At 44.5% G+C, this 12,752-nt stretch overlaps 1 protein-coding gene across 2 annotated transcripts in view; it reads right to left on the bottom strand.

Moving 5' to 3' along the window:
- Positions 1-12,752, bottom strand: part of PLEKHG5 (pleckstrin homology and RhoGEF domain containing G5) — a 565,287-nt gene that overhangs the window by 180,285 nt on the left and 372,250 nt on the right. The window contains exon 1 of one of the 2 annotated variants that reach the window (XM_078642617.1): positions 3,860-3,973. The exons of the other annotated variant lie outside the window; for it this stretch is intronic. The gene's annotated coding sequence lies outside the window, so the exon portion shown is untranslated. Of the gene's footprint in view, positions 1-3,859; positions 3,974-12,752 lie in introns of those variants that run through there. 2 annotated transcript variants of the gene reach the window in all.

Below are 12,752 nucleotides of genomic sequence, written 5' to 3'. Positions count from 1 at the left end.
CCTATAAAGAGATAAAGAGCAATAGAAAAGGGATTTAAAAAACATGAAAAGAAAGGGCAGCAAAAGTACTGAGGGAAGGAGGGAACACTGCAGGTTAATTGAATAGGGGTTCACAAGAGAGGGCATAAGGGACCTTGTTATACCAGGTTGTGAGCGTATAGCAGTTCTGTTTCCCCAATGATACTTCAAAGCTAGACATATGGTGAACTTAAGAGGGAAGCCCAGGACATATAAGACCTAGTTCTGTGGTAAGAAATTGAGGACAGAAAAGAGATCCAAGGATGAACGAGAAAAGGCTCTTAGACCCATCAGTGAGGACACAATCACAAAAAAGAATGTGAAATAGTGACATTTTGGTTACATGGCAAGAAGAGTCCATCGAAAAACTGGGAGTCGTCCATGGTGCCCAAGAAGAAAGTGCAACAGTTTGCAATTTCCCTTCTCCAGTACCCAGGGGTCTATAAGTCAGGCATCCACAAACTCTTTCCTACACACTTCTTAAAATATGCATCTTTTGTGGAAGTAGATTTTGTTCTTCGAGTGAATGCAGAATTCAAATTTGTAATGCACGCTTCCAGTTCACCGTTTTCTTGCTAAGAAGTGGGCAGTGCTCCTCGACTGACATCACCCCATCTTGCATATGGGTGTTTATGGGTTGGACATCTAGCCCTCATGCCCGTCCAGACTTTTGATTACAAAAATGAAGCTATATTTTTAACCACTTAAAAAATACAGCAACCATTAGTGAGTGAAACCCTTGATACAGCACTCATGCATACACCCTATAAGTGACCATACGCAATATGGATAGGGTTGGTGCTATTCAAATACCACATGCATACAGATATATATACAGTAACCTTCTAACTACACTTCTGGTAAAGGACTGAGGCGAATTCTGTGATCTGCAGACATTTCGCTGGGTGGTTTTGCAGTTCAGGGCTAGTTCATTTGATCATATGCTCCCCACTCCTGCTGACGCTCAAACACCAGGGGGTTTGCTTTTGGGAACATTTCATAGCCAGCAAAAATGCGGCACTCTCATTTTATAGCATCAATTACTGCTTATGGGACATGAAGTGGAACAAATACAGCTGACTCATAACATGCTGACTCAGCTCCTAATTTATCACACATCAAATCGCGTGCTTGCATTTCCCGGGTCTTGCTCTTCCAGAATGCACCATATTTATACAGTTCGAGTTCTTCCTGTGTTTCCAGTCCTCCAAGTTCTTGTGAGTAGTCTACTCGTGGTAGACACTCCTGCCTTTTTTTCTTTCACTTTTTTGTGGTCAAAATAATGTGAAGCTATTAAAGCGCTTCTAGTCTTAAGGAAATGCAAATCAGACACACTAGTCCTACCAAATGAGATCAAATAAGATCAAAATAGAGGCGCCGCAATCCAGCCCTCGTATCTGACACTTCTATGGATAGATTTTAAGTTATTATTAGCTGACTTAAATTACATCTTTATAACCAATTCCCAGTCCCCTCCTTCCAAAAGCAGGAGCAGGACTGCATTTGTGCACCTTCATACACCAATGTTTTTTCCTGCACATATATGACCTTTAGGTATGGTCTATTTTCAGTAAGCGGTCAAAAGCATAACTCATCTGCATATGGCACCCACTCCACCATGTGTGCAAGCACCTGAAGGCAACAAGATTTAATACAAGCAATCGGCTCAGAGTTTCAAGAATTCTAATTAACCAATGGGGTAAGAAAGTCATAAGCACCAAGGAATCTCTTTTTTGTTTGTACCTATGCACTGGCAGTGTCAGAACAGGACCAGATTCACAGGGCCACTTTTGTCCATAAACATATATTTACAGACTTACATGGAGGATCTAGGTCTGCCACGTACCCACAGTGAGATAGCTAGCATGGGTAAATTAATTTACTAATCAATAAATGTAAATCATAACTGTGTACACATTGAAGTAAACCCTGAGCAGAGCGAATGGATCAAGGAGCGGTTTTCTGCATGAGGTTGTGAATGCTTGCAAACTTGTGAGGTTGTGGGTCTTCACCAAACGCCCCTCTGACACTTTCTCGTCTGTAGAATATTTAGGGGCTTGCTTCAGCAGAGTACTGAAGTAAATCCCTTTCCAAGGTGAAGAGGGTCATGGACAAACCTTTTGCGAAGTCATAGTAGAAAGGGTATATGTGTGGAAAAGTGTTTTCCCACGTAGAAATAAAAAATGTTCGATTGCCCTGCATTGTTATACTTCCCAATTCGGAACTGTGCCGAGTGTAAAATTCTGCACTGCAGAAAAAAAGAATGTTTAAAAAAAATACTGCAAAGTTGCCAGTAGTACGTCTGGATAGGTGCAATTGACACCGCTTTCCAGGTGTATTACTGATAATGATTGTGAACTGCAATACGCAGGAAATCTGCACCAGTTGTATTAGTAGTGCCATGCGCTTGTATGAATAGTACTATGCACTTGTATGTGTAGGACTTTGTGACCAGAACATATCTGTTCTGAGAAACCACACAAAGAATGTGATAATATGCTTGATCAACCAGTCTTTTGTAAAGAAAAGGCCTTAAGAGAAACAATACTCATTACATTGAATGGAGAAGTCTCACCCACACTTTTGCGGCACGCTTCATCATCAGCTACCTCACCCATCCTGAAAAGATGATTCTATAAGATTGCCTCAACCTCAGTGAGCGGGAGTTCAAGATAGAGAGACTGGGTACATCAGGGGTCCAGATTATTATGCACAACCACCTCGTGTCACACACAACTGTTGAAGCATGCCACAAAAGTGTGGGTGAGGCTTCCTCATCCGATATAATGAGCATGGTTGCTCTTAGGCACTTTTCTTTCGAATCGACTAGCTGATCCGGTATATTGTTGGATGCTTTATGCGGTATATTTGTTATGCTAAGGAGGAAAAGTGATAACAGATGCACATCTTTCTCTCTTGGGGTAGACAGATAATTTAGTGAGCCATGGCCACAGCTTATAAAGACAACAAACACATCTGGGGCTTTTCTACTTGCAATTTCTATATTAACTATTGTGTTGTATATATGTCAAATGAAGGGGCCATGCCCTTTCCCCATCTCACATTTTATTGCATTGTATTGCAGCATTGATAAAGTGCTTCCTGAAGTCTGCGGGTCATATGTGCAGGAACCCAAAACACGAATTCATCAACACGTATCTTGGAAGCATTTATTTCCAAATGTGCCCAGGGCTGACTTTATGCCCCATGTAATAAGTAAAAACACAGATGATCAATCAATTAACCACGCCAAATACTTGAGCTAGACATCTGAATACGAAGAAAAGTATCATTTTGCCCAGAAGACTAAATATGACCACCGGATTGAAACAAGCTTAAGTGAATTACATTAAAACGGCAGAATATAGATTGAACAGCAAATATAAGGAACTAATAAAAAACAAAAGGGCCAACGGATGACAAATCACGGTAATATAACATGTACAGTGATGAATAATGACCAATAACGCCATGCACACAGATCTAAATATGGGCTCCAAATCAAAGTAAAATGATTCTGGATAGGAAGGAAGGCAGAACTGGACTTCCGAGAATTCAGTGCAAAACTTAGAAGGCGTTTTGCTGTTTTTGTCCTCCACAATATCGAACTACAGCCAGCGCGGAGGCACAAAGAAAACAAATGACCTCCAATGACAAATACACCCCAGAGGGCCTGGGAATCAAAATTAGAAGGCGGCCTTTTTAATTGTGTCTGTCCAATACAATTAAATGATAAAAGTAAACGCAGAGCGCGCGCTGTTCCTGGACAGTGGAGACACCCACAAACACACACACACACCCACACACACATACAAACACCCCGAAATGAGGCCAGCGTTACCTCGACTGACGCAGGCTGCCACACAGCCCCCCTTCCCGAGCTGCGAGCTCTAAGGATGTCCTTCGGCGCTGCTGTTCGAGGAGGACTCGATGTGCTAACACCGGGGGATGTGTTCCTGCTGCACACCTGTATTCTAATGAGGCAGCAGTCACCAATGGCCGCCCCCGCCGGCCTTCGTGTCGAGACTCGCTCGGAGCTCCGAAGAAGAGACTTGCTGGCCTCTGGGTTTACACAAACCTCCGGTAGCAGGATGGAAGGGCGCGCCCTCGGGCTCCCGGGCGTGTTCCGAAGCCGTCACCGCGGAGTCTCATCAGAAAGTCGGGGTTCCTCTCAGAAGCTGACTCGTGGCCCGAGATCATTGCCACAGATCCCCAGGGGTCATTCTGGGCAAGTTGCAAAACACCTTTCACTCCACCCCAGGGCACAAGTCCTAAAAAAATGAAGTGGGGGGACGCTGAGGTCACGATAGGAAATGGCATCACTTAAGGTGGCTTGCACCATCAGACTCATTGCCTCCCCTCACTCACCCTTTAGATGCGATTGCATCAGAGAAGCCAGCGCGTGAGCAGCGTTCTGAATGAGCTCCGATCTCGCCCCAGAGAGGCCAAAGAGTGAATGTGTGGCTCCATTTGTTTCAGTTATCGAGCTCCCAGTAAAATAAGTGGGGGGGACGCTGTCCACCCGCGTGGTACCCCGACTCGAGCCCTGTATGTCACTCTCTGATCGCCTCGTCTACTCTTCTCTGAGCAGTGCTTGCAATGGAAAACCAGACGTGCAGCTACTTTGTAACAGAGTACCTGCTTGTTTCTGATAAGTGCCTGTACTCTCCTATTAAAAGTATTACGTTTTTATTGAGAAGTGCAGGTACTCTCCCTACCGACTCATTTAAAGCACTGTCTCAGGTCCAAATTCACCCGAAAGCAATTGTCTTTAGGAGGACTAAAAGGTGCTCTGCCTTTTGAAACGACCCAGCTCCTCTGTATTGGACGATGACCTCCTCTGTGTACTTTTTCAAATATTAGGGTGGCTCAATGGGTCAGGTACAAGCCCCAGAGGTGGAGAGTAGACCTGTAGGGTTGCATCAGGACAGAGTGATGTGAAGGGCTGTCTGCACCCCAAATAAGTATGTTATTTACTTTCGAATTAGTGGATTGGGGGCACTTTCTCTACTTGCACTAGGACACCTGGCATATTTACCACGTCATGCCATAGGCCCAAATTGCAACAAAACCAACACAGCCATTCATCCATGTAAAACGGATAAAATAAGTGCCGAAGATCAATAACATTATTACCAGCTGTGTAAAAACTAAGCGTAAAGTGCCAAGCGCCTCTAATGACTGGCCCAAGCCTTTAAGGTAACTGCAACACGTCTGAACGTGAACAGTCAAACTCAGACGTGGGTATGAACATTATCGTGGGTCAGGGAAACACTCAACAACTCTAGGACAGAGAAACACTGACTTATACAACTCCATGCATCAACTCATACCTCTTTTACTATTCAGATATCCCAAACAAGCCTTTCAAAACCCTTCCCTCTGACTCTTCCCACTCCACCTCCCCTTTACCCATCCCAAACCTCCTCCTACTGCTATGAGCTCCAAAACACACACACTTACTCAACCCTTCCCTCTTCTATCCCTCCACTATCCTTTACAATCCAACTTACAGACCAACATGTCCACTGCTCAAATTAATTTCATATTTCCCTATACTATTTTCCCACTAATCCTGTTTAGGTTCCGGAGAAGAATGCTACCCACCGAAAAGCGCTTCAACACCTCATCATGCTTTCTCAGGCAAGGAGAAGAGTCAAGGCACACAAGTCCTGCACTCGTCAACACAGAGAACAAGCATTTGCAATGCAATAGGTCTCGCATTATTAAAGTTAGAGCTATTGGCATTGTAAATGGCAATGCCTTTTATTTATGTTTTTGTTTTTAAACATTTACACTCCTTTTACAAGAAGCATTCGTTCGGAAAGTTATTCAATCCTTGCACTGTGAACACAAATGCTACAGGTAGTCAAACTATTTACTTGACTGGTAAAACAGACTATGCAATGGCCGAACAATGCATAAGCTTAGAAGCAACTCAGATGCCCTTATAGGCAGCAGTAACACACTCAGACTACAAAGCGCATGCAGCTGAATAATGCACACTATGTTCAGAACAGCTGATACAGAATTACTGTGAGAAAGTATGTTTGCCATTCTAGGGTGCTAATGAAATTGTTTGCATTGAAAAGCTTGCAGACCTTGTCAAACCATTGCCACTCAGACGACGTCACAATGCTTTTTATAACTCATTTTGTGATCCTCTTCCCTGATTAGTCACACGTTAGGAACTTTTATAATGCTATCAGTCAAAATAAGGAAGGCACTGAATAATTAATGTCATATTATATTATATATTTATCAGTATGGAGGGAGATACTGCTTTGTGGTATTGCTCTGGCTATTTGTTTCCTTGTATTTTAATGTTACAAGGAACATCACTGCGAAATGCTCTCTGCTGATGAGTTTAAATTGCTTTTTACTCCACTCATGTGTTTATTGCGCTAGTTGTATGGAACTTTGTCAGAATAGAACTAAACTTTTCTGAATTAATACATGAATGATTGAGGCTCAAGAGCATCCCTCAGTACCCTGAACAGACATGAATGAAGGAAGGACCCCCACCCCTCTCCTCGCCCCTTCTCATGAGCGGTCAGTCCTCCTGCTCCAATCAACCATTGGATGTGCTGGATGCTGCAGCCTTGAAGGTTCTGCATATCTATATGTTAGAAACAGACAGAGTGAGCAAGGTTTCTGACATAGAGACATCCCTAATAGTGCTGAAAGTAATGAGGTTAGGTAAGCCTTTGCATGCACATGGAGTGCCTCATGCAGAACCAGAGTTGCAACGTGCGTGTGATCAGTGTGTTATGGGTGGTTGGGACGGGAATGTTGAAAGGTGGCTCATTACAGGAGGTCGAAGGTGCTGCTGGGTTGTCCTAAGGGTGGGCTGGTTCATGGCTTATTTTGAAGGTGGTTCGAGGTTAGATGGCTGTGATGTGTCATGGAGAAGCAGAGACAATGTACATGATTTTAATTCTCTTTATTTCAATGAATTTTAAATAGCACGATTGTCATAAATCCACAGCCCTACAGAGCTGCTCGATTTACACATTGTCTTTTCCATTTTACTTAGGTGTATATAATAATATAATATAATACGATGGATTGAATGAATGAACTGAAGCAGGTCTCTTAACTTAACCACACGGACTCAACGAGGAGAAGGACGGGGCCCCGCGACGACGTCGTCCGACTCCTGCCTGCAGCCCTGTCTGGCCCCTGCCCACGCGGCCCACCGCCCGATCCGAGTTAGTCAGCCAGTGTGCCAGGTCACCTACGGCGTGTCGTGTGCGCATACTGAGTGCGTCACACTGAGCGGGGCTGGCCATAAATTCATGTCCAGGGCCGTCATTGGTAGCGCTTTCGCACGCTACCAGATTGACGGCCCTGGGACCCACCACTGTCACCCATGAGGAAGATTCAAGCAACGCCGGCGTCACGTCACCACCAGGGCATGTACCACCACCGGCACCACCAACCAAGCTAGGTGGTGGGGGGTGCGTGCAGCAGGTGGAGGCGTCTTCTTTGCGTGCGTGCCCTGGCTGTTGTTCCCAGTTCCCCTGTATATTGTGCAGCCTGCGGCCCGGGCCCGGCCTCTGCGCGAATGCTGTGCTGCTCACTTCCCCATCATATTTTATTTATTCCCGCAACTGCGAGGCCGGCGGCGGGGCCCCCCTGGCTAGGAGTAGGACCGGCCCTGGATCCAGGACCTTGGCACGAAAGTATACAAGCGCTGAACACCTAAAGATGATATGGTCGAGGTGCTGTATTCCATTGCTAAATAAAGGGCAAATATGGCATTCACAGAAATGCCACTCTAAACTTCTAAAACTACTACAGAGGGCAATCGATCTGCTCTTAGCATGAATATAGGTCTTCTAATGCTATGATCGATGGAGATTAACAAATACAGTTGTATCTTGCCCAATAGTGACGTGCTCACAATAACATGATAATTTTTTCAATAAAGAACATAACAATATATTTGGATTATAGCTGATGAAGGGAATTACTTTCTAAACACATCTAAGAATGTCTATATTTCCAGGCTAATAATTGATCAGAAGGTATTTTCAGAATGGATAGAGCTTGATATGGATTCTGTTGGAAGCCATTGATCGTTTCTTTTTATCCAAAGAGAATTCTTCCTTTCATAACAGTCTTTGAGATTCTGCTACAATCTACGCCTTTCCACACGGTCACACACCCCAACACATAATAAAGCTGCAGCGCTTACAACGAGCCAGGCGCGAGCCTGCCCACTGGCGCCCCGGGAGCAGGAAAGAAACAGTAGGGTTGGAGCACAATAAGGAATGGGAATATTTCAATCTTCAGCGCCTAAAAACCATCGACCCGAGGTCCAGTCTATCTGGAAACTGAGCACGCTTTGCTCCCTGCGTGTGCCCTTGAACACAAGGCATCAACCCTCTTCTAGCGACTCAACTTTCACTAGCCCCGCAACTGCCCAACAAAATTGCCGGGTAAGTCTGCATTTTTGTTTCAGTTCCTAGTCAAAGCCCAATGAGTGGAAAGTATGGCTCGCGCCCCACACATTGCTGGTTTTACAAGATGTATAAATCAGTGAATTACTTTGTCTTGATAGGACCTGCAGTCTTATTACGGATCTCTGCAGCAGAAACATTAACCCATTGAGTTATCCCGCACAATATAGAAATTCGCGCTTCATTCACTACCTGCAATTCTCTGCACCAGACACAGCCATAAAATCGATGACACAGATCCCTGAACCAAGTGTTTCAACCACCTGAAACACCCCGTTCATGCCATCACTATGTGCCCGCCTCTCTGCTCGGGGCCGCGCTGCCATTGGCAGACCCCTGAGGCAGGAAGCCAGGCAACCGGAGAGAAGACGTGGGCCGGGCCAGAAGAGAGAAGGAAGTCCCGCCTGCTGCTGGACTATGATTGGCTGCCCGCCGGGATGGAGCAAAGAGGCCGAGTCCTCCCGCGGCCCAGGCTCCCGTGAGCTAGGGAGAGCCCCGGGGCCGCCCCACCTTGAGTCCCGGTCCCGAGATGGGGGACCGGGTTAACAGAGGCGCTGTCGGGCGGGGCTCCCAGGGATCGGGAGAGCCCCGCTACCGCCGCCCCAAGTGAACAGAGGCGCTGTCGGGCGGGGCTCCCAGGGATCGGGAGAGCCCCGCTACCGCCGCCCCAGAGAGGAGAAATTCTGCGTAGCCGGTGAGTGGGGTCCGGTGCTGGTGTGTATGTGTGCGATGGCGGCGGCGGGGGGTCTTTGTATGTGTGCGTGCGTGCGTGTGTGTAGGTGCGCTGGTGTGTGGGGGGGTCTCTGTGTGTGCGTGTAGGTGCGCTAGTGTGTGTGTAGGTGCGGCGGCGACGGGGGTGTGTGTGTGTGCCTGTGTATGCGTGTGGCTGTGTATGCGTGTGGCTGTGATGTGCGCATGCGTGAGTGTGGGTGCGCGTGCACACAGTCAAATCCAGCACAAGAAAAGCGCGTGGCACCCTCTTGTCCTTCCTTCTCCCGAGACAGGCAACTAAAAGTCGTGCCACTTTTACATTACATTACATTACATAAGTCTCCAGCCTGGACGCATCCTTCGGATGCTAATTCCAGGCGAGACCTAAAAAGGAGTGAAAATGGAATGCACAGTGGTGCAACGAACCAGAGATGTGACCCTCCTACACCTCTATACGGGAATCACTTCCCAAAACAAACATTAATGAAAGAGGTGCATCACTCAACTCAAAAGTCAATTATATGTACACCATAAGTTTTCAGTCCACAATGCACAATTTAGAATAATAAGGCTTGGTCATCTCAATGAACAATTGTGAAAGTCGTGTCTTCTGCCAAAAAATCTTTATTCATCATCTTTTTCTTAAAATCACAGCATACCAGCAGTAGCCAACGCGTTTCGTCCCCCTGGGACTTATTCAGGGCTCAATATGCAAGTGGTCATCTCGCATATTCTTCATGTTGTGATTTATCACAAAGGAATGTAGTGTTTGGGTTATATGGAGTACAATTGCTCCAATGAAATAACAGCATGGCGCCCGGTTCAGTAAAAAAACGGAATGAATAAAGATTTTTGGGAAGAAGACACAACTTTCACATTTGCTTATTGACATGACCATGCCATATTATTATAAATTGTGCATTATGGATTGAAAACTTGTGGTGTACATATAACTGACTTTTGAGTTGAGTGCTGAACCTCTTTCGTGGACCTAATCATGGGTAGCAAGCGCTATATAATGCAAACACTTCCCACCTCTATCCCTCCGCTATCCTTTATCAATCCAAACAACAAACTCACAGGTCCACCGCTCAGATTACTTTCATACCTCCCTACTCTAATTCACCACTAATCCTTTTTGGGTTCTGGAGTAGTGTGCTGCTCGCCGAAAAAGTGCTTCAATGCCTCGTGAAGGGTAGTAAGCACTATATAAATGCAATTACAATTACATGCATACCATAACAAAGGCCAGGCTACCCGATCACATGTGCAAGGGGGAAGGTTGCAAAATCCGACCCAACTGCAAAGCAGCTCCCGTTGGGAAACTTGTCAGCCAGTTAACAGCAGTGTGAATAGGGATTCACCCAACAACACAAAAGGCAACAGAATTGGTAAATGCTGCACTACACAAAAGCTTCACAATGTCATTATACTCATTAGTTCTGGATTGTTTGAAAAGTTAAAATCATCCCTACTCAGTTCAGTTTTCTTTGCTCATCTGTAGATCCTACTCTTCACTAGGTCCTTGTCTCAGTCAACATGTGAACTGAAAAATAATTTGCTCTTATTGACTAAAAAGGATCATCCTTTCTACCAACCTCAGATATAGACCCCGAATAGCCCTGCCCAGAAGCATGAGGTTGAGGGTCAGCTTGCTTTGCGCTGCTTCGCTCCAAAAGTAAAATCGCACCACTCATAACTAAAGAACAGCAAGCCTCTGTTGTAGGGTCACTTGTCTTGACTGGATTATGGAAACGTAATATACCTCGGTCTCCCTGAAAAGCAGCTAAGAACACTACAACGCATTTAGAGCAGGTAAGTTTGGTTAACAACGGGCCTTCAAAAAACAACTGTATCGCTGAAGCTGGCAAAGGACTCCATTGGCTCCAGATCAAAGAAACCAACACATTCATCTCTGCCAAAAGAATAGAGTTGTATTCCATGGGCCCACAATTCTTGCCAGACCGGATCACTCCTTATATTCTAGGATACTTTTTGTGATCACCATCACAGGTCTGCTAGACAATTTTGTGCAGCAGGAATGTCCCATGTGGTGGTATATCATTCAGTCTTATAAGTCCCCAACTTTGGAATGCTCTTCCTCTGCACCGATGCTCCATTCCACTTTATGTCATTTTCAGGACTTCCCTGAAAACCTTGCTTTTCTGCTGATGTGGCAGTTTCTCTCCCAGACATAGGTCTGCAGTTGTCTACTAATGGCAAGATACATTAGTCTACTAATAGCAAGGTAAACAAATAAAGTGTCCCATGAAGACAAAACCACAAAATATGCAAAACGGGAAAAAAATAAACCAGGAGACCCTGATGCACTAAGATATTAGTGTTTAACCTCAAGAAAATCATCATCGATTAACACGGATCACAAATCTTTGAATGGTGCAGTAATGAATATTGCCAGGTCTTCCAGACGAGTGGCACATAGCGTAAGGTTTATAGAACCACATGAATTTTACTTGAGTTAGTTTTGCATGTTTTTTGAGGACACTAGATTGGATCAAAATGATGATTACTGTGAAACAGTGACCCACGTTCAAATGGCTCTAAACACAACTTTCTACACATTCTAGGTGATAAAATCCCCCTTCCCCCGGTATGAAATGGAAGGTCAGCACCGCGTCAGAGGCAGTTGTGCTAAATATTCCCATCAATCCCAACATCCCTTTGTCCGCCACCTGAAGCATCTTTCCAGATGCACCAATTTGGCAGTGGTGGTTTCACGAGTAAGAATATCCTCATGTTTAAGCACAGGACAACTACCGGACGCTGGGTGGACAACACCAAACCCTTCCACATAGTAATGAGGTCCCAGATCAAACTTAACTCTACCTATGAAAAGCAGAAGAAACTGCTGAGCTAAGTCTATACATCTAAGTCTAAGCGCGTATCCATCTGTGAGACTATGCATCGCTGTACTCTATTCTACTCTCTACAAATGCTGTATTTCACAATGCAACATTAAAGATACAGGTGTATTATAATTAGGGCTCTTGGTTAAAAGCTATTTATTTTTTGACACATTAGTCTTTTTGTTTTTTTTGTTTTATATAGCACAAACTTGGCCAGAAGGTAACAGAGCACTTTACATGAGCACCAGGTGCGTTACCGACGAATACATAAATTTTTTTGTTATTATTTATCTATATTTATTTTAGGCTTCTTTTATATGCATTTATCCATTTTTATTTTATGTTGTGTTTGCATTTATTTATGTTTAAATGAAGCTACTATGGGTATAAGTCTACATTTATCAGTTAAATATTCACATTAAATGTCCAACGGGTTTTAGGCATATACAGTACAGTACAACCCAATCATCTGAAAACAGCAGTACAGCTGCAGTTGTTTTCGCTATATTAGGATTTCTTTTAAACTTCCCTACCTGTCAATAGGCACACCTGCTGACCTGGTGCTCATGATTGACAGAAGTAAGAATCATCTAAAAGAAGAACCTATTATAGGCATTTTCCCATATTTAAAGTAACATACACACAGAAAAATAGATGGTTTTCGGTCAGTATTTATTTGTAAAAGTCAGTA

The sequence above is a fragment of the Lissotriton helveticus genome, chromosome 5_1 (genome assembly GCF_964261635.1).
Source record: "Lissotriton helveticus chromosome 5_1, aLisHel1.1, whole genome shotgun sequence".
In the NCBI taxonomy this organism is placed as follows: domain Eukaryota; kingdom Metazoa; phylum Chordata; class Amphibia; order Caudata; family Salamandridae; genus Lissotriton; species Lissotriton helveticus.
The sequence above is the reverse complement of the archived record's forward strand: the minus strand, read 5'-3'. Positions and strand labels throughout refer to the sequence as shown.